The sequence below is a fragment of the Anabrus simplex genome, chromosome 6, assembly GCF_040414725.1.
Source record: "Anabrus simplex isolate iqAnaSimp1 chromosome 6, ASM4041472v1, whole genome shotgun sequence".
Lineage (NCBI taxonomy): Eukaryota > Metazoa > Arthropoda > Insecta > Orthoptera > Tettigoniidae > Anabrus > Anabrus simplex.
Window position 1 is genome coordinate 310,330,977 of NC_090270.1, and position 24,027 is coordinate 310,355,003.

The following is a 24,027-nucleotide window of genomic DNA, read 5'->3' on the forward strand; positions in this document are numbered from 1 at the left end:
TGTCTCTAACCTTCTTCATCATTTCTTACAGATCTTACTTTTTCTCTTTCTCCATATACACTCTGTTCGTTCCTCTAATCCGATGATTTTCGTTTTAACTTTTCCTTCCTTCTTCTCGATTTCTTCCATTTCCCCTCCCCTTTCCGGTATTAAGTATTCTGAATCCTAGAGTCCGTCCGGCATAATAACCGTGATGTTTTGCCTCATCCTTGCGTTGAAAGAGATTACTTGCCTTGCTGTATCTACTCTGTACCTTTCTGGATCGTCCTTTATTTTCTGGTTTATTAAACCCATTCAAAATACCTACAATATTTAAATTTATCTGTTTCCCCGATTTTCCACACTTTGCATTCAGATATGTTCCTTTATCATGTTTGTACCCCATATTTCCTTTTTAGTGTGGAATCCTCATTTTTCCACTATATCGTGCAGTTCTTCAAGGTTTTATAGCAGCTTCTTTATTTTCTACTAACAATGGCAAATCCTCAGCAAACGGTAGACACTCCAACTTCAAACACTGAACAATTTCCTTATTTTAATGATTTCTTCTATGTCCTCATCATCTTTTCTAGGATAATAGTCTGTCTCCGAGTCAAAATCCTTGCCAGTTATGAACAATTGGATTAATTTCATATTTAATTTATATCATCATCATCATCATCATCGGAGCCTGATAAATTCTCATTGAAACCAAGTTCACCCCAATCATCATCCAGGTTCTTCTGTCTTGGATAGTTCTCTTCGACAACGTCTCCGCAATTTGCCTTATATATCGGATCACTTGCACAATCTCCCATCTCTGCTGTGCATCTCTCGGATACCAATTAGCCTTTGCTTTTGTCCATTTCTGGGGATCATATATTGTTACTTGCCCACCTTGGCCCATTTCTTGGACCATTTTGCAATTACATTTTCTGTTTTGTCAGGAATGTGTTCTGCCCAGTTACAGCAGTTATGTGTAGATTTCACAAAACCACCAACGTGGAAAACTGCCTCATCACTCCAAATAACGTTACGAAACAGATCCGGCAAGTCACCTTGCCACGAAAGCATACTTTCTCCATAAGTTAATCCATGCGCCTATCACTCAAAGACAGTTTTTGTTCTCCATTTCCTCCCTGGATAACTGTGTTGTTTTGTTTTTTTTTTTGCTAGGGGCTTTACGTCGCACCGACACAGATAGGTCTTATGGCGACGATGGGATAGCAAAGGTCTAGGAGTTGGAAGGAAGCGGCTGTGGCCTTAATTAAGGTACAGCCCCAGCATTTGCCTGGTGTGAAAATGGGAAACCACGGAGAACCATCTTCAGGGCTGCCGATAGTGGGATTCGAACCTACTATCTCCCGGATGCAAGCTCACAGCCGCGCGCCTCTACGCGCACGGCCTACTCGCCCGGTCCCTGGATAACTGATGGAGATATCATGATATCGGAAGATATCCTCAAGAACACTGCAAAAATAGTAAAATACATGTTGGTCAATAATTAACAAACCTACCGGAATTATAAAACAGACAGTGATTTCCCATCCATGCTGCAGAAATTTTATTTCGACAATACTTATCACAAGGTATTTGACGACAAAACTTACAATCGTGACTGACACCAATACATCCCATTCGAATTTTAGTTCACTGAGAGGGGGTCGAAATATGTAATATATTTACAAGTTGCTTTACGTCGCGCCGACACAGATAGGTCTTTTAGAGACGATGGGATAGGAAAGGCCTAAAAGTGGGAAGGGAGCCGCCGTGGCCGTATTTAGGGTACAGTCCCTGCGTTTGCCTGGTGTGAAAATGAGAAACAACGTCAAACCATGTTTAGGGCTGCCGATAGAGGAGCTCGATCCAACTATCTCCCGAATGCAAGCTCACTGCTGTGTGCCCCTAAACTCACGGACAACTTGCTCGATCGAAATTACATATTACGAAATTGTAGTCACCACGATAAATAGAACTGAGTGGGCACTGAAGAACGTTTATCAGCAGGGTGGCGACATCACGGTCAGCTCGTTATACTATTCCGTCAGCAGCCGCTGGTTTGTGGTCAATATTGATGAGAAAACGCGTTATCTTCATAACAGAGACTCAAACTGAGCGTTATAATCTTTTGGACGTCGGACAGAAAAATTGAAAGTGAGAAGCGTGGCGTTCGGAAGTGGAGCCAATGGAGACTCCGAAAGCGGCCAATTACGGAGTTTTCATACCACCACGACATTGTTCTGAAGTTAGTGTAGGGAAAATCACAGAGAAACGCTCGCAGTATTATGGAGAGTTTTTAACCCATTTTTCTCCTCATTTAGGGATTATGATAAGCCGAATGAACTTGCAACTCAACAAGGTGGCAGCGGACCGAGGGTCGGCTAATATAAGTGAATTTAAACTAACTTAAAGTCGCATTCCTGTGTTTCGGATTCCACGTAGAACTGGAGGACTAATGGCTGTGGTCAGAATATCAACAATCGCATAAAATTACAAGCTCTACTATATTTCTCATCATAGTTTTGTTAGTAATAATGTTATTGATTTTGATGTCACACTAACTAGTTTTACGACTTTCGGAGACGCCATTGTGCAGGAATTTAGTTCCGCAGGAGTTCTCTTACGTGCCAGTAAATCTAACGACACGAGTATGACGTACTTCAGAGCCTTCAAATACCACCGGACTGAGCCAGGATCAAATCTTCCAGGTTGGGGTCAGAAGGCCTGTGCTTCAACTGTCTGAGCCACTCAGCCGGCGTCTTAGTTTTGTTCCTGAAGGTGAGCATATCTTGCCAGGGGCCTGAAAAGGGACCAGTTCATGGCGGATCCGAGAAGGGAACTCAGGAAACTCAGACAAACTCCAAGACCGCGATATGGAAGGCTCCCTAGACCCTTCAGCGCCGTCAAACGGGATTGAGATTTGACATAGGAAGAAATCTATTGTTATTAGGAATACCAGATTCAGCTTGAGTACCGTGCATAATTCATAACATATAGACAGACTTAAGTAGTTTTCACACAGTAGAGAGTAAACCTCTTAAAAATTAATTACTTTAAAATATGCTGTCATCTTGACCTGCATCGACTTGGCTTTCACTCACTATTTTTCATTTGGTCAGGTGTTATTTATTTATTTATTTATTTATTTATTTATTTATTTATTTATTTATTTATTTAGCTGTCTTCATAAAATGGTGAATTTAGGCCTCCTGTCCCTCTCTTACACTTAATCACATGCAAGCTTTGGGATTTTTACTGCATTAAATGTTGTTGTATGTTGGGTATTCAGCCCAAAGGCTGGTTTGATCCTCCTGGCCCAAGGGGCTCTGAACTTTGGAGCGTGGGTTGGCGACCACGGGGCCCTTAGCTGAGTCCTGGCATTGCTTCCACTTACTTATGCCAGGCTCCTCACTTTCATCTATCCTATCCGACCTCTCTTGGTCAACTCTTGTTCTTTTCCGACGTCGATGCTATTAGGTTTGCGAGGGCTAGGGAGTCTTTCATTTTCACGCCCTTCGTGGCCCTTGTCTTCCTTTGGCCGATATCTTCATTTTTCGTAGTGTCGGACCCCTTCCATATTTTCCCTCTGATTAGTGTTATATAGAGGATGGTTACCTAGTTGTACTTCCTCTTAAAACAATAACCACCACCACCACCACCACTTTGATCTTCCACAGCTCCGCCAACATCTGTCATAGATAGCCTAGGCATCACTGAAGAGGCGTACTAGGGAAATGAGGAGTAAGATAGTTTCCCTTTGCTTTCCTCACTGGGCCAGGATTTGCTGTTACATAACAGTCTACCAATCCCACTGAAATGCATGCACCAACCGACCCTATGAGCGATATTTTCACAGCATTCATAATAGGGGCTGGCTGCATAACGAATGGTATTGCTAGCATCACTAATACTTCTGTCACTTTCATACTGTCAAAGCGAAGGATGAGACTAAGACAGGTCTTATTTGCAGTTAATTGAACAACAAGTAGAGAGTAAACATTAATTACAAATTAATGAAAAATAGTGTAACTTCCACCGAAGTTCCAGTCTCATCAATGGCTGTGACAATGTCTCTTCTTCCTGAGGTGCCTCTGTGAATCAGTGGTAGAGTGTCGGCCTCAAGATCCGAAGATAGTTGGTTCAAATCCGGTAGAGCTAGTCGGACTTTTGAAGGGTAAAAGAAATCCATGCGAGACTTCATCTCCTACAATGTTGGCCTGTGAAAGATCTCTGGTGATACATTTTGTGTTTTCCCGACAAAATTCATTAAAATACTCGATCATAGACTCCCAAGGGAGTTTCGGTCAACTCTGCCTTCTAATATGAAACGTCGAAATTGACGAGCAGACAGCCAGAGGATGTCGAATTAAAAAGTCTACAGACGGTAACTGAAGAATAATAATAAGAAGAGTGTTAAATATAATGTTACCTAAATACCTGCACCAAATGGTCCGGTGAAGTGAATCTATATAAGTTAAATAAAATCTTAACAACCGTGTGTCTGTACATTGACTATGATGGCGAAATTTCCCTTCATTTATCCGTTTAGATGTACTAATGACCATCTGCATACTTTTTTAAGCTTTGATGTCTGTTTGTCGCTTTGTCTGTTTGTCTGTTTGTTTGTCTGAGCTCTTATAACTTGCAAACTACTGAATATATTTCCACCAAACTTGATATATTTTCTGAAATGTTATTTGTTGGGGGCGTCGACCCAAGTGGATCGTTTGCCCTTACTGGCACCATATTGTATGGACCTGCGTGTAATTGGAATGGCGGTAGTGTGGAATGTTCTGTGTGAGGAAAGGAAGATTTAGGACGTCACAAACACCCAGTCCCCAGGCCAGGGATATTAATCATTACAATTAAAAATCCCTGTCCCGGCCGGGAATCGAACCCGGGGCCGCCGTGTAGGTTTCAGTACCAATATTGTATTTGAATACTGAACCATTCTGTTCATTGGAACAATTGTATTAATTTGAGTATTGGATATTGGAATCACACAAGACCACCCACGAAGCCGATGTCTTACAGTATATGTCATAAAGGGGTCCAGAAGAAGCGTTCTTAGGTGAAGTGAGCGCGAGCGTCATTATGAGAAATCTCCAGAACTCATTTAAAGGAGTTATGTCCCAAGCCAAGCCTCTTGATGAAGATTGGGGACGCTTTCCAGTTCCCGGCTAAACTTATTATAGGAGGGAAGAATGAAATAAATTAATATCTTTGGTTACGGAAGAGTTGCATTGGATTTGAGACAAGAATGGCAACCTGTATTATTTCTGCTTTATTTTGATAGGCATTAGGGCTGCATTCATTAATGCATTCGCTAATTTGAGCTCATGATACAATTAATGCGGGAAATTTTCCCGGGCGCGCTAAGATTGCACGCAGTCAAGCGGCTTGATGACGCTATCCGGAATTATAAATTAAGGCCGCCAGGGCATATCAGAGTCATTCTTGGACCGAAAGGCTGCGGGAACGAATCGTCATACTGCGTGTTGGTACTGAGAACAACGCTTTGTCTTCGAGCTACACCGACTACCCGTACTGCTATTTCTGCAAGGAAGTAAGTACTCAACTTGAATATTCAGATGAATTTAAGATTTTACCTGTGAGAATCTGCTATGGGGAGATGAGGTACTGCTTATAAGAGACTAATGAACTAGTAGCTTCAATTTTCTGTGAGGTCAAGGGATTACGGACGAACTGCTAGAATTAATATTGGCTCAGGTTAGGAATTCTGAAACTATATGTTGTCCGTGTGATAGGGTGATAGAACAGTGACTGAGAGTAGTGAAGAAACTATTGTGTACCAGGTTAAAACTCTGAACGAGACTTGGTCAATGTGACGTGTGAGACACGCTAGTAGTGGAGACAGGCATCGAGTTTGGACAGTCTGTAATATATGAATTTATTTTCAGTTACCCCAGCATCAAGTCAGAACGAGTGTTTGACAGCATCATTGCAAAGAAGCCACAACCAGGAGCTGAAGCCAACACAACAACGGGCATCGATCCAGGAACGTTGGGAGCACCTGATCAGCACAACATCGAAGGGGACACCTTCCGACTACAGAGGGAGCTGTACGAAGACGCCACACAAGCAAGAATGTCTCCAAGTGGTCAACACTATCTGATGCCAGCTCTGCAGTCTATCAGAATGTGGTAGATCCAGTGGTCCACAGGGATGGCCGCTCCGCTATGTCCCCGATAAATTAAGGTCAGAGCTTTCCAATTCTGTTTCAAGCATGTCATTTAAATTTAGATAGGAATATGGGGGCCGTCAGTCAACATATTTGTGGTAGTAGGAAAATTTCCCTTGTAATTTAGAGCTAGGCCTCAAACTCGAACCCCGTACTTTAAGGTAGATGTTATTTGTAGAGTCCTTGTTAGCGAAGTTATAGTTCATTTTGATTGCGTTATTTTAACGTACGTGTTTTTGTAAGGGTCTGATCGAACTCATTTAGGCATAGGAGATAGTCTGCAGATAGGTACTTTGATTAGATCACATTTAGGCATTTGTTTCTGCAGACGTAGAAGTGTTTAATTATGACCAAGTCGTGACCAAGCCGTGACCAGTAATTCCCCAGATTCACTGATAGAGCGAGCGAGTCCAAATATTTAAGAGATTTGAGCCCATGAGAGGCAGAAGTAAAATTTGCAGTTGGCATGAGAGAGCCCAACCATTGAAAGTTTATTGAATTTATTTTGGAAATGCCTAGTATGGCCATGTGACGATCGCTTAATGATTAGTGTTTTGTAGCACCAGGATTTAGCCCATGAGAGGCATAAGTAAGATGAGCGAGATTGCTGGAAGGATTGAGACGAGGGCAGATAGCCCAGGTATATTTAAATGAGGGCTTTAGCAGCTGACTACGTGAAGTGTTCTTTGAAAGGCAAGACTTTAGCCTGTCACCCCGTTTGAGCTCATAAATTAGGGGACTGCCGCAAGTGGAATGGTGAGGGTGTAGGTCATTGAGCTTGACGTCACAGGCTTGTGGGTTGGTCGTCTGCAGTATGTCAAGTATGCCGAGAGGGGAAGAAACGACCTTCATGTTTTGAAAGCAGAGAGAGATTTGTTTTATGTCTTATTTGTTTTACGTAAGATGTTAACACTGGCCCGTTTTATCCTGACACCCATGTATGTGTTGATTGGGTCCTTTTGTATTGTTTGCATAGGTATCTTGGACGCCTTACCTGTCATGGGACTAGGGTTCGTGACCGAGTCAGGTCATTGTAAATTTTGTGGTGATTTTTATTTGCACCGGGGTTCGACGGCGCGAGGCATTGTAAATTTTTATGGGAATCATTGTTTTTGTGTAATTAAGCAGATATCCATCTTTCTAAACTTCGTTACTTACACTATTGTAACATGCTTGTTGCAGCTCACGTGTTTTCGTGAAGGCAGTGAACTGGTAGTCATCGGCTCAGCGTCATTTTACCATCTCATATTGAAAAGCTCTTTCATTTGTAAATAATTCAATTTTATGTAATAAATCCCTATTTGTTAAACTTTGAATGCAGCGGTGTTTTCTGTTAGATATTTTATTTTTATTTTTAATTTAGCCGAATTCTTACCTGAGTAGGTACATGTCCTAGTGTATTATCTTGATGTTGCCCCGTTATACCCATGTTATCCCTGAGAAGAGCGCTCTCCCGGCTGATTGAAGAGGACTGTATTCAGGTAAGACTATGTGCACCAGCTCACGTCTGTGAGAGTTCGTTCACTACTGTACTCTGGGTTCGAGACCGGCCTTCGCCTGGACGGAACTTTAAAGTGCAGTAGGGCACATAGTATAAATGGCGCCGAGCAACGTGGTGGCCGAAATTCCGTAAAGGGGCCATAGCGCCATAGTATAAATGGCGCAAGCCATCGTTGGGCCTCGATATTGCTGTAATGAGGGCTACTTAGACAGTGTAAACAGAGCGCCATAGTATAAATGGCGCCAAGCAACGATGGGGCTCGATAACTTTGAAAAAAGGGCTAACCATAGCGCCATGGTATTTATGACGACGAGTAACGAATGGCCCGATATTTCAGTAATTGGGACCATAGCGCCTTTGACTACATTGTGAACTTGGTGTGGCTAACTGAGGACCCGATATTGCAGAACTGAGGGTCATACAGCTTATTTTTATTATGCCGTCAGGTGATGCTTGATATTTGTGTAAACGAGCTCACACAACCAAGTGGTATTTTACTGATTTCCCCCATGAAATAGGGCTATAGGTCATAATGTGTGTCTATAAAGGCAGGACCTGATATTTCGGTAAATAAAGGTCGTGCAAGGCTTGATTTCAGGCATATGTTATGACAGCTGCATTCAAGTATATGTTGTGCAGGTATACCAAGGTTTGGTCTGTGATCTGTACTGTTAGCTTGAGGATATATTTGGAGTAGGTTGTTAAACTTGTGAGGTTGAATGACTGCCAGTTCAGAGAGGTATTTTGTGATGTTCTGTCTTTGATCTTACCATTAGTTTATGGATATTGCTGTTGATGGTGTTTAGCGAGGATATGCTGATTTTGTGGTTTCCTTGAAGTGATGGATGATATTCGTGCGGGGATTTGACCTGCAAGGTGTTGTGTTTTACAGGTGTATAATCGGATAGCTTGGATGTGTGCATGTGGTAGTTTTTGCTGGTTTATGACATTTTGTTGGAGAATTTTATGTTTGTGTTGTATATATATTTGTGTCATAGTGTTGTACTGACGGTTACCCTATGTTTGAATGACATGATATTAGATTGAGGTAGCCAATTTAGGCTTTGAAAGTTCGAGAGTTTAGCAGTAGGAACAGTTTGATAAATTAGAAAGTGTAGGAAATTTATAGTATTTGAAATTTAATCGAGGACATACGGAGCGGTTTTTCCCGCCGGACTTTATAACAAGTGAGTTGAATGTCGGTAGACATAGGGGAGGTGCTGAGGGCACCTGAGCGAACAGTTTGTGGCGCTTAGAGAGGATGTAGGAGCTATTAAAGGACAACAGACCAGGGATAGCGAGCAGATGAAGGAACAGTTTGTGGCGCTTAAAGAGGAGGTAGAAGCTATTAAAGGACAAACGGATAGGAATAGTGAGCTATTCACGGAACAGTGTGCCAAGAGCGAGGTACAGTTTGTGGCGCTTGGTGAGCGTTTGAACGACCAGGTCAGTGCACAATTTAAAGAACAGGAAATTAGGAATTCGGAACAAGTAAAGGAACTTAAGGTACACTTGACCGAACAATTAGTACTCACTGAAACACGAGTAGCGACCCAAATCACTGAGCTAAAGGAACACACTAGCATTCGTTTGGAGCAATTGGCCTCTGAAAATGAAGCAACTAGGGAAACCATAGCAGAATTAGATACCAAAATAGAAAATGTACGGCTGTGCTGTGTTACCACGACCGAGAAGTTGAGTCAACAGATGGAAGAATCGCACAGAACGGTAGAGAAGCAAATTCAGGAAGTAAAGAATAGTATCGAGGGAATAGAACAGCGTATGGAAGAAAAGGATAAGGAGACTCAGTCCGAACTAGGAACATTTAGAGAAAACCTGGTGGCTGTAGTAGTCCGCATGGATCATACTCAGGAAGAACTAGTCAGAATAGAAGAAAAACTAGAGGCTAGGACTCAAGAAGTGGTAGATAAATATGAAAGGACGACCGAGAAAAATAAGGCTAAAATTGCGGGGTTAGAATTGGATTTACAACGAACTAGGAAGGAAATCAGCGCGGAGGTCCAGGGTTTGAAGAAGTGCCGTGAGCAGGAACAACGGACAACTGAGAAACGTATACTAGGGTTAGAACATGAAACGGAGAATATACGGGATAAGTTGGACCAATTAAAAATTGAGGAAGACAACGGAGTAAAGAAGCGGAAACTGAGTAGGACTCATAGTCCGATGGAACGCCAGTATGGAGATGACAGCCTGAATGAAAGTCAGGAAGAGGGACATGAGATACTAGGAGAATCATTTAGGGCTAAGCCAAGGATAGGAAATTCAACCCTATTCAGTGAGGACAGTGTTTTCCCGGGTTACCATTGGATTAGGGCACCTGAGGAGAAACCGAAGAAATTTGAGGGGAATGGAGAGGTCACACCCCGTTCATTCCTGAAAGAATTAGAGACCTACATGGACGAAGGACAGATACCACCTGAGCGCAGACTACGCACGGCAGAAAAGTATCTCGGAGGGATTGCTGGAGCCTGGTTTAAGGCGTTTGGGCAATCATTTAAGAATTATGATGAGTTTAAACGGGCATTCCTGAATAAATTCTGGAATCAGGGACATCAGTTGGCACTCAGAATGGAGCTCTACGCACGAATATATGCGAATAGTACTCCCACTAGACTAAGCGAGTTCTTCATTTCCCAATATTTACGTTTGCAAGAGCTAGATCATCAGCCCGAAGAGCTGGAAATCGTCACAACCATTATCAGACAGCTGCCTGTAGAGGTGCAGAGGGCTCTTATCGCGGCAAATGTAACGACGGCGGTAGCAGCGGAAGAAATGCTTAGGTTCTGGGACCAAACGTCTGCACTGCATCAGCCACGGATACGGGCCATAGAGACTATCCATAATGTGAACATACAGGCAGAAGAGCAGATGGGAGAAAGAAGCCACAAGGAATGTCAAAATTCCGGCACTCAAACACCTACCCGGAGGGAGCGAGATGACGAAAATCCTAAACCCAGAGGAGACACGAACTGGCGACCTCGAAGATGGAGCACATGGCAGGAGGAACCGGACCGATGGAAAGGGCAAGAACGCCGAAGAAATTCATTCGAACAGCGGCGGAATGACCGGCCGTACTGGAGACGAGACGGTGAACGTTATAACCCCAGAAGTAACAGCCAGCGATGGAATGGGAACCGAGCGAGATATGACAGGCCGAGGGAGAGTTCACTGCGCCCGAGAAATGGTGAGAGACAAGACGGCGCCTACCACTCAAGAGGGAGAGAGTCGGGGGAGATGTCAACACGCGACACATGGCAGGAAGCAATCCGAAATCACAGTGCTGCCAACTCTCCTGGAGCTGCGAGCTTGGCATACCAAGAGTTTCATAATGGAGCCAGGCCGAAGGGTCTCAACCCAAATGCACCCAGCTTTGCCGAGATCGAGAGAGGGGATAAAAAAAACGAGAAATTTAGTGCCAGGAGATAGAATATTTCGCGAGGATGCCGGTTGGATGACTATAGCTATTCATAATTGGGTTATCACTCCTGATGATCTATTAGAGGATCCTAATAAAAGTAACTTGCCCCGACCGAAAGAATTACCTGTAATTTACACAAGAATTCACGGTTTAAACGTACGCTGTCTGGCTGACACTGGAGCCACGGTCAGTGTCGTATCACAGGCCTTAGTTTCGGACATTCAAAGCAGAGTTCGTATCCCATCCATACCAATTTCAAAGGTCAAAATTAAAGGGATTATACCTGACAAAGTAACGTCCTGTAAGGAGCAGATATTACTTGACATCCAGATTGGAGAGCTACTGGTGTCCCATCCATGTATTGTCCTTCCTAAAATGGAATACAATCTTATATTAGGAGCCGATTTCTTAAGAGAATACGAAGCTGTTATTGACATGGGTACGAACTCTATCCTGTTAAAATTAAATGGTAACCAGGAACGAGTAGAATTAAACCAGAACCAGGATTACCAACCCGGGGAACGTATTTGGACAATGGACATGCAGACGGAAGAACTTGATTCAGAAAGGTGGCTACAGGATCACGAAGAAATTATTCCAGAGTTCGAAATTATGGTATCCGAATTGGAAGAACAGCGAGAGAAAGAAATTTTTTTGGAACTGTTGCCGAGTAAAATCGAAGAAGCAAAGATTAGTCCGGAAGACAAAGGACGGCTGCAGGAGTTATTGATGAGGCATGAGACGGTCTTTGGTTCGAGGCCTGGAAAGATCCCGAATTACCAATACAAATTATGTGTAAATAACTGGGAGTCTTTCAAACAGAGACCATATCCAATTCCAGAGAAGATGCTACCCCAGGTCCGGGAGGTAATCGAAGACATGGAGAGGAACGGGATAATCGTCAAGTCCCCGAGTCCGTTTTTAAACCCGTTATGTGCAGTGCCCAAGGCGAATGGAACGGTGCGCGTGTGCCTTGACGCACGATCTTTGAACCAACGCCTAGTCCCCGAGTATGAGAGACCTCCAAACCTTAAGGATATTCTCAAGAAGTTCGGAGATATGGAATTTTTCAGTACGGTAGACATGACCTCAAGCTTTCACCATATCGTCTTTTATCCAAGTACAAATATGCTAACTGGATTTTTATTTGATAACCAGACGTATATTTTCCTACGTCTTCCATTTGGCCTGGTCTCAAGTTGTGCTGCTTTGATACGGGCACTGGAATTGAACCTCAGTCCCGAGGTAAAAGAGTTTACGATTCGGTATATCGACGATATTTTAATCTGCACTAAAACCCTTGAAGAACACATGGAAAAATTGAATTTACTCTTTCAGGACCTCGAGAGATGCAATTTCAAGGTTAATTTTGAAAAGTCACACTTCTGTCAGCGCAGGGTATTGTTCCTGGGGCATGTTGTCGATGGTCAAGGCATTCGGCCCAACCCAGCCAAAATTGCGGCGATACAAAATTTTCCTAGGCCGATCAAGATTAAACATGTTAGGCAGTTCTTGGGCCTAACGAACTTTTTCTCCAATCATTGTCCCGGTTACACGGATACAGTGGCGCCTCTTCAAGATATGTTGAAGACCCATAATAGATGGAAATGGGGAGAAGAGCAAGAAAAAGCTTTTGTAAACGCGAAGGTACTTTTAGAAAATTCTGTAAAATTGGGGTACCCTAGCTTCGATAGGAAGTTCATCATACAGACGGACGCTTCTGCAGTTGGAGTCGGAGCAGTATTGTACCAGGAAACACCAGAGAGGGAGCATAAAATATCATATTTGGCTTTCATGAGTAGAAAATTACGAGGACACGAGTTAAAATACACAACCACTGAGTTGGAGATGTTAGCCATAGTTACTGCCTTAGCTCACTGGAGAAAGTATGTGTACGGATTCCCAGTAGTGATTAGAACAGATCACAAAGCACTTACCTTCATTCTTAAGACGGACATGGCTAATGCACGGGTCAGTAGATGGGCACTTTACGTCCAGCAGTTCGACCTCACGGTAGAACATTGTCCAGGGAAACTGAACATACTAGCTGACGCGTTGAGTAGAAATCCGAATCCGGAGGAACTTACAATACACTTAACTATGTTAGACCAAGAGGATCAGAATATACTGGAGAGACTTCGGAATATTCATGAGGAACAGGAGAATTACCCAGAGACCGGACGGCTAATCCAATACTTTCGGAAAGAACTCCAACCCGGGACTCCACAGTACGCGGAAGCGGAGCGCAAAGCGGTAAATTACTACTATTTTAACAACATTTTGCATAAATTTGTGGATGAGAATCATACGAAATTTAGAATTGTGGTACCTCCGCGGTTACAGATTGACTTGATATGGATAGCTCATCACGCTACAGGGCATTCAGGAATTGATAAAGAGGTAGCAATACTGCAGGAAACTTTCGTGTGGCCTAAAATGAGGTCGATGGTACAGAAAATCCTGCGTACATGTGACATTTGTCAGAGGGTGAAACCAAATCCGTACCTTCTGAAGCAACCGCCACGACCACTGATACCTACGGGACCACGTAAATTATTTGCAATAGACTTCTTCGGTCCCTTACCCTCTGCTACTAGGGGCTTAAAGTACATCCTTGTCTGTATGGACGTCTTCAGTAAATTTGTTACATTATGCCCTGTTCAAAAGGCGAATACTCGTTCAACGCTATCGCAGATCAAAAGAAAGATAATACCCATTATGGGTAAGCCTGAGAGCATCTTAAGTGATCATGGGAGCCAATTCACTGCGGCAGGGTTTAAGCGTGAACTAGAAAGACTAGGGATCAAGCATGTCTTATCCAGCATCAGACATCCGCAAGCTAACCCGAGTGAACGTATCATGAGGGAGATATCCAAGTATTGTCGGATATACTGCCCGAGAGAACATTATAAGTGGAACACTGTAGTGCCCATTATTACAGAGTGTATTAACACAACTAGACACGAATCGACCGGTATGATTCCAGCATGGATCCACAATAATGAGCTGCCTAAACGTCCTTGGGAAAATGTAATTCCGTGCCCTAGGGATCCTCAACTAGCTCACGAGATATGTGTTAATAACGTTGCAGAACACTTAAAAGCACAGGCTGAGAAGCGGCTGCGAAGAACTAGGAATAAAAGATTTCATAGACCTCTACGAGTGGGCGAGTTAGTGTTAGTTAAGACATCCACTGTCTCTAACCCTACGGAGAGATACTACCATAAGTTCGCTGAGCTATACACTGGACCGTATAGAATAATTCATAGTTATGAAAATAACTCATACAAGGTACAAAGCTTAGACGCTACAGTGACTAAGGTCTTTAACTCATCAAACCTTAAGCCCTTTTTCCAACCCGGCCAATATCAATTAGATAATCAGGAAGAAGAAGAAGAAGAAGAAGGAGGCGAAGAAGAGGAAGAAGAACCTGAGGACGAAGAGACCGAAAATATGGCCAGAGAGGAGGTTATCATTCCGGAAGAAGATGAAAATGACAGCGAAGAAGAACAACCAGAGGTACCCAATGGTGAAGAAGAAGAAGAAGTGAATATGATTTCTCCAGGCGACCAGAAACAGCGAGCTGAGCAGCGCGAAGAAACGGAGTGTCAAGACTGCGAGAGTAACCACCGGAGATTTCTAGCTCTGCTGGATGCCTATTACCAAGTTAGGAAGGATAGGGAGGCTATCATGTCTGTAGCTGAAGATAGTCCCATGCCCTAAAATTTTGAATATTGACAGCAGATATGATTGCAAAGAGAAATGATCTTGGAATTTGGGAAAATAAAATTCTTAACAAAATTTTATTTTGTCGTTCACGGGGGGCTATGAACCATTCTGTTCATTGGAACAATTGTATTAATTTGAGTACTGGATATTGGAATCACACAAGACCACCCACGAAGCCGATGTCTTACAGTATATGTCATAAAGGGGTCCAGAAGAAGCGTTCTTAGGTGAAGTGAGCGCGAGCGTCATTATGAGAAATCTCCAGAACTCATTTAAAGGAGTTATGTCCCAAGCCAAGCCTCTTGATGAAGATTGGGGACGCTTTCCAGTTCCCGGCTAAACTTATTATAGGAGGGAAGAATGAAATAAATTAATATCTTTGGTTACGGAAGAGTTGCATTGGATTTGAGACAAGAATGGCAACCTGTATTATTTCTGCTTTATTTTGATAGGCATTAGGGCTGCATTCATTAATGCATTCGCTAATTTGAGCTCATGATATAATTAATGCGGGAAATTTTCCCGGGCGCGCTAAGATTGCACGCAGTCAAGCGGCTTGATGACGCTATCCGGAATTATAAATTAAGGCCGCCAGGGCATATCAGAGTCATTCTTGGACCGAAAGGCTGCGGGAACGAATCGTCATACTGCGTGTTGGTACTGAGAACAACGCTTTGTCTTTGAGCTACACCGACTACCCGTACTGCTATTTCTGCAAGGAAGTAAGTACTCAACTTGAATATTCAGATGAATTTAAGATTTTACCTGTGAGAATCTGCTATGGGGAGATGAGGTACTGCTTATAAGAGACTAATGAACTAGTAGCTTCAATTTTCTGTGAGGTCAAGGGATTACGGACGAACTGCTAGAATTAATATTGGCTCAGGTTAGGAATTCTGAAACTATATGTTGTCCGTGTGATAGGGTGATAGAACAGTGACTGAGAGTAGTGAAGAAACTATTGTGTACCAGGTTAAAACTCTGAACGAGACTTGGTCAATGTGACGTGTGAGACACGCTAGTAGTGGAGACAGGCATCGAGTTTGGACAGTCTGTAATATATGAATTTATTTTCAGTTACCCCAGCATCAAGTCAGAACGAGTGTTTGACAGCATCATTGCAAAGAAGCCACAACCAGGAGCTGAAGCCAACACAACAACGGGCATCGATCCAGGAACGTTGGGAGCACCTGATCAGCACAACATCGAAGGGGACACCTTCCGACTACAGAGGGAGCTGTACGAAGACGCCACACAAGCAAGAATGTCTCCAAGTGGTCAACACTATCTGATGCCAGCTCTGCAGTCTATCAGAATGTGGTAGATCCAGTGGTCCACAGGGATGGCCGCTCCGCTATGTCCCCGATAAATTAAGGTCAGAGCTTTCCAATTCTGTTTCAAGCATGTCATTTAAATTTAGATAGGAATATGGGGGCCGTCAGTCAACATATTTGTGGTAGTAGGAAAATTTCCCTTGTAATTTAGAGCTAGGCCTCAAACTCGAACCCCGTACTTTAAGGTAGATGTTATTTGTAGAGTCCTTGTTAGCGAAGTTATAGTTCATTTTGATTGCGTTATTTTAACGTACGTGTTTTTGTAAGGGTCTGATCGAACTCATTTAGGCATAGAAGGTAGTCTACAGATAGGTACTTTGATTAGATCACATTTAGGCATTTGTTTCTGCAGACGTAGAAGTGTTTAATTATGACCAAGTCGTGACCAAGCCGTGACCAGTAATTCCCCAGATTCACTGATAGAGCGAGCGAGTCCAAATATTTAAGAGATTTGAGCCCATGAGAGGCAGAAGTAAAATTTGCAGTTGGCATGAGAGAGCCCAACCATTGAAAGTTTATTGAATTTATTTTGGAAATGCCTAGTATGGCCATGTGACGATCGCTTAATGATTAGTGTTTTGTAGCACCAGGATTTAGCCCATGAGAGGCATAAGTAAGATGAGCGAGATTGCTGGAAGGATTGAGACGAGGGCAGATAGCCCAGGTATATTTAAATGAGGGCTTTAGCAGCTGACTACGTGAAGTGTTCTTTGAAAGGCAAGACTTTAGCCTGTCACCCCGTTTGAGCTCATAAATTAGGGGACTGCCGCAAGTGGAATGGTGAGGGTGTAGGTCATTGAGCTTGACGTCACAGGCTTGTGGGTTGGTCGTCTGCAGTATGTCAAGTATGCCGAGAGGGGAAGAAACGACCTTCATGTTTTGAAAGCAGAGAGAGATTTGTTTTATGTCTTATTTGTTTTACGTAAGATGTTAACACTGGCCCGTTTTATCCTGACACCCATGTATGTGTTGATTGGGTCCTTTTGTATTGTTTGCATAGGTATCTTGGACGCCTTACCTGTCATGGGACTAGGGTTCGTGACCGAGTCAGGTCATTGTAAATTTTGTGGTGATTTTTATTTGCACCGGGGTTCGACGGCGCGAGGCATTGTAAATTTTTATGGGAATCATTGTTTTTGTGTAATTAAGCAGATATCCATCTTTCTAAACTTCGTTACTTACACTATTGTAACATGCTTGTTGCAGCTCACGTGTTTTCGTGAAGGCAGTGAACTGGTAGTCATCGGCTCAGCGTCATTTTACCATCTCATATTGAAAAGCTCTTTCATTTGTAAATAATTCAATTTTATGTAATAAATCCCTATTTGTTAAACTTTGAATGCAGCGGTGTTTTCTGTTAGATATTTTATTTTTATTTTTAATTTAGCCGAATTCTTACCTGAGTAGGTACATGTCCTAGTGTATTATCTTGATGTTGCCCCGTTATACCCATGTTATCCCTGAGAAGAGCGCTCTCCCGGCTGATTGAAGAGGACTGTATTCAGGTAAGACTATGTGCACCAGCTCACGTCTGTGAGAGTTCGTTCACTACTGTACTCTGGGTTCGAGACCGGCCTTCGCCTGGACGGAACTTTAAAGTGCAGTAGGGCACAATACCAACGTTTACGGGGGGTTTAACTGAAACCGAAACCATGATTTTGCACTCGCGCAAAATAAGCACATCAAAAATTAATGGAAATCTACCATCCTTAAAGGAATTCAATTTCTAAAACTTTTTTCTCATGCGCATCATTTCGATAGGAGGATTAATAAGGGAGATATCACGAACGGTCGGTTTTGTAGGCTAAGTCCAGCGGACATAGCCTAAAGGTGTTGTACGTGGAGCAGATTCCTTATTTATCTATATAAATAAAATCGTAAGAACCGTGTGTCTGCACACTGACTATTTTGGCGAAATTTTCGTACAGCTATCATTTTAAATGGTAATAATGACCATCTGCATATTTTTTAGCTTTAGTTTCCTGAAAGTCCTAATTTTTACCCCCCTCCCCCAAAATCAAGATTGCGGCACAATCTGCCAAACGAGCTAGAAAAATGAAATTTGGCAAAATTTTACGTATTATCCTGAAACCGACGGAAAACTCCTAAGATCATTAAATTTTTCACTTTTTATCCTCGAAGAATGTCGAAATATCAAGGCATGGTGGTGCAGACCTTTGTTTCTAGGTATTTCGTGGCTAATTGATAAGTTTTATCACAAAACGGATGGCACAGTCTCCATTCAAATTGAGTAATCTACAACTTTGGTCCTATGAATTTTTGTCTTATCTCTATCCCTTATATGGTAGATTTGTCTCTATTTCTCAATTGTAAGTGAATTTTGCACTTTTTACACGCATAATTCATACTTTGAATCACTTATAGGAAAGATAGAATCATCATATTCTAAACGATCAATGGCACACACAGTAGCCATATGTGAGTCAAATGCCATGTTTGTAGCTGTCACATAATTATCCGAAATGTGAGACAATCTTACCCAAATTTCACCCTATTCAACTTTTTTTAACTCATTCTGACCCTTGAATAGATGAGATACGAGAAAATATCATAGGACCAGCCATTTACACCGCTAAATACGGTGTCGTAAGGTACAATCTGTTTGTCGATATGACGTGCTGTTTAGAATCAGTTAATCTGTAAATGAAAGTCTGCAATATTTTAAACATGCATATACATTTGTATGTCGATATCAAGAAAGGGTGTGCCTGCTATTGTAATCAGTACTCCCCACATCGACTTTGACTGGCAGTAGGTACAGAGTCCATTTCCATATTCTGTGTAGGTGGTATTACTAAGGAGGGCCCACTATTTTAAAGAATATTTCCCTTCCCGATTTCACTTGCAGAAGGCAAGGGATCATACGATTGTGTTCAAAACTCTCCTACCCGATTGTGTTTGACTATCTGCAAGGTTGCCTGCCATAATGAACAAATGCACCCTTCTAAAATGTGACTTTCATTAGGCATAGTGGCCTGCTATTTTAATGGAAACTCACCTACTGAGTGTGACTGGCAGTAAGCTGGCTGGCAGTAGGAAAAAGGGCCTGTCACTAAAATTATAACAGCACTACTCAATTTTGACTGGCAGTAGGGAAGTTGCAGCCGGCCACTTGGTGTAGGGGTAGCGTGCCTGCCTCTTACCCGGAGGCCCCGGGTTCGATTCTCGACCAGATCAGGGATTTATACCTGGACCTTAGGGCTGGTTCGAGGTCCACTCAGCCTACGTGATTAGAATTGAGGAGGTACCGGTATCTGACGGTGAGATAGTGGCCCCGGTCTAGAAAGCCAAGAATAACGGCCGAGAGGATTCGTCGTGCTGACCACACGACACCTCGTGATCTGCAGGTCTTCGGGCTGAGCAGCGGTCGCTTGGTAGGCCAAGGCCCTTCAAGGGCTGTAGTGCCATGGTGTTTGGTTTGGTTTGGTTTGGTTTCAGTAGGGAAGTTGCCGCATTAGGCAATGGGGCCGGCCTTATAACGTAAACTTCCCAATTCCATTGTGAATGGCACTAGGCAAGTGGACCTGCCGTTATCATCACAACTCCGCAATTCACACTTACATTGGAAACAACGTATGGGGATCTCCTCATGCTGTTTCTCGTATAACGCTAAGACACATGCAATTTAAAAAATCTTATTCACTGCATGTACAGTAATTTACTTCGATATCCATACACAATGTAGAATACCGTGGTGAAGCACGGGTACATTTGTTAGTTTATAATAATATTCTTATAAGAGAGATAATCCACTTTATAGCCGTCCCTATTTGCGAATCGAAAGATTGGGCTCCTGATCACTTCGTATGAACAATATTTATCTTAGGTTTGGATGTAAGCGGGCCTTTAGTTAAAACTCTAGATTAAAATTGCGCACCATCGGGCGGATTTTCTCTTTCAGATATTATTTGAAGGAAAAGATTCAGAAGAAGATGAAATGTAAACTATTGAATTACAGTTCCGCATTTTACACATTAATTACCATACAGCAGGATAATAATAATAATTGAAGTGCATAACAGATAAAAGGAAAACCCATTCCCACAACTCATTTATACATTCATGATCGTAAAAACTTGAACACCTTGAAAGTCTTGAGATAGGAAGTTCTTATTCACCGGACATGTGCATTAGTATGTTCTGTAGAAATGATTAGCACTTGAGCGATGTCGGACTTCAGGTTCAAAGTCCACATCGATATCTCAGCACACCACCACCGACTGGTAAAATGTGCCTGCGCCTTTCGCTGTCGCTATAAACCGAAATTAATGGATCAGTTTGTCTTGAGTAGACGCGCAGGATGCCTCGCAGACGTATGCGACAACCGTACCGTCAAATGAGTGAAATTGACAGAGAGCGCAATATTGGCACGAGAGAACGTGACGCATGCATCGTGGAAATTGCTGCTCGTGTGGGACGAAGTGTGTCGGCAGTGCAACGGGTGTGTACAGAATCGTTCACAGAAGGCCGTAGAAGACGTCGAGATGGGTCTGGTCACACCACCCAGACCAAACCACCCCCTCTCACCCAGAAGATCGGCACCACATCCGATTGGCATTGCAGGACAGATCTGCGTCCTCCTCGGCTCTGGCGCAATAGTGGAACAGTGTAACACATCGTACACTATCAACAGTGACAGTCCGTCTCCGTTTATTACGGTCTGTGTTACTGGCACGTCGTCCACTTTTCAGCTTACCTTTGACTAATGTGCATAAACATGCTAGACTGCAACGGTGTATAGAACAACGTTACTGGGGACAGAATGGAAGCAGATAGTGTCTTTGGACGAATCCAGGTTCTGTTTGTTTGAAAATGAAGGCCGCATTTTGGTTCGCAGCAAACAGGGAGAGAGGGATCTCATGACTGCATTCCCACAAGACATACAGCGCCAACTCTAGGCGTTGTGATGTGGGATGCTGTTGGGTACAACCATATATCGCAGCTCGTGCATGTCCGGGGCACTATGACGAGTTTGACGTACGTGAATGATATCCTGCGACACGTAAGCCATACCCTTTCTGCACGACACACCAGACGCCATATTTCAGCAAGAGAATGCGCGACCACATGTGTCTGCACGAACACGTGCGTTCTTGTTGTCACAGGATGTCAGACTGTTTCCCTGGCCCACTCGATCACCGGATTTGATGCCAATCGAAAATGTGTTGGATATTGTGAAACGACGGGTGCGGCGCTGTGACCCAGTGCCAACCACCAAAGAAGAACTCTGGAACCCGGTGAATTCAATATGGATGGCTATACCCCAGGACGCCATTCACGCCTTATAAGTTACGCGTCGATGCCATCACGCATGGAACAAGTTATCTCTGCCCATGAAGGGCACAGTGCATACTAGGCAACAGGACACCTGCTGAAGCTAGGTGACTGAAATGCTAATAATTTCTGTAGAACATACTAATGAATATTGTTGTATGTCCGGCGCTCCCTTCTCGCTCCGCCAGCCAGCTACACGCGCGCCAAGTGTCATTCTTCTAGCCTCGACGCGCAGCTCTCAGTGCGCGTGCCTGAACTGTCGTGTGTGTACTATAAAGAGGAACTCCCAGCCTGTCCAGATGCCCACTTGCCCCGGTGTCCAGCTCCAGAATACACCCTACGTCGAGCACGGAGGCTACTCCTCTTGAAAATGTGCTTCGGCCAGGTGGACTGAATTTCTGGCAGTACGAGGTCTCACCTCTGGTCACCGCTCCTCTTCCGCTGCCCATATCCAGTCATACTATTACATACCGTTATATTTCCCTAATTAATGCCAGCTCCCTTGGTTTCGCCAAGTAAGAATTCTTCCAACATTGAACTTGCTTTTATGAACTCAGCAAGGAAGGACTTTCCAAAACATTTATGTCAGTACTTCGGATAGTTTTCGACTATCGACTTTTCCTATCACAAGGACTATCTTTTCAAGATAGTAGTGGATGTAAATACTGCAAACTTGTATACAGTGTACAAAAGATAGACTCTTTCTCAAGATTCCTAATTCATTTTGCTTCAAGTTAAATTTCAGTTTTATTTGTGTAAATAGTGTATTTTGCATTTGAAGCGAATAATAAAGTTGTGTTTTGTAAATCTCAACCTTGGTTACAACAAATATGACCTGTGAATATGAACTTCCTATGTCTAGTCTTTCAAGGTGTTGTTTTCTATTAACATGATTGTATGCGCAAGGGAAAAACTTTCAGCAGGCAGATTTGAATGTAAGAGAGGAGGTCAACTGGCGAATGTTCATTAGGAGTGCATTCCAGAGTCTCGATGCAGTAAATAGAAATGAATGGTTGCAAGAATTCGTACGATTTGGTGGACTTTCAAGTAGGGGACCGGAACGCGTACTTATTTTACGGAATGAGGAAAGGAAACGAAAATTATACAATAGCTGTGTAGGAGTGTTCGTCAAAGGTAGTTGGTAAACAAGTGTCATTAATTCCTTCGTTCATTTAAGCCGAGCCATCCCAAAACTTTCATGCTCTTCTAGAGAAAAAGAACTGTCAATACGCCACAAACGAATTTAAAACCTGTTAAAACCAAATTTCATTATTACATTTAACACAAGAGAACTTTTTTAAATAAATGTAATATTATAAAAACAGAATAATACTCACCGCTACGGAAGCGTCATTCTCTTAACTGTGCACGGAACGATATTTCACACACAGTAGAGATAGCTGAAAAATAAGGTAGCATTTAATTTTTCACAGTTACTTGTATGTCACTGTTACAAATATAACTAGGACATAAATAACAGGTTACAGAGTAAGGACAACAGAACAATTTACTAGTGAAAACAGTAACTGGGGAGTGGGATCTGTCACTAGTAGCAGGTTACAGACACAGAATGTTACTTCGGAGTTCAGATAGTACGCATGTCTTTCAAGTGAGAGCGATTTCGTAGGAAATCGTTTTAAGTCAGATACATTATAGTGTATAATATACTGTACTCTATAGTGTATTTGTTTAAGTTGCTGCTGTCATCTGGTAACTAAATTGCAAACTGTTATGACAAATCCAACTACTCAGGGGTAATCGTTGACTCAGACATCGCGCAGGGCTACCTACATCATAATATTATAAGTTTCACCCGTATAACTTTCTTGTACCATAAATAAATTAGTATGCTAACTTTCCATATTGATATTATAGATAACATATTATACATAACATAACTTGATTTTACTTAATTGATCCTCTTGTACCGATTTGTGTCGAGGTTTGGCAGATAGATCATCATGTTTTCTTGCCTTCTATCCTTGATCGGAACATTGTCAAACTCACTCCTCCAGATTTAAGAAAAGACGTTATGTTGCCTTCTCATTACATCCGTTGTCTGCTTCTCGTTAACTACAAAGCAAATAGGACTGTGTGTTTTGCTGCACCGGCTTTCAACAGTGTAGTGATGCTTGCGCGCATGTGCAAGTGGATGAATGGATGAATGAAACTTCGCAACACAGCTGTAAGGTGACAAACTTGAAGCCGTGACCAGGCTGTGACCAATAAAAGGTGAGTAATGTTGTACGTTATTTTTAATTGTTACTTTTCACAGTTAATTAATTGTAGCAGTGACAGATGGAGCAGTTACACAAAAATAACCGTTTGTCACACCTCTAACACACACCCACTCGATGAGGCAGCCCCAAGGGCTCTGAACTGTGGAGCGTGGGTTGGCGACCACGGGGCCCTCAGCTGAGCCCTGGCATTGCTTCCACTTACTTGTGCCAGGCTCCTCACTTTTATCTTTCCTATCCGACCTCCCTTGGTCAACTCTTGTTCTTTTCCGACCCCGACGCTATTAGGTTTGCGAGGGCTAGGGAGTCTT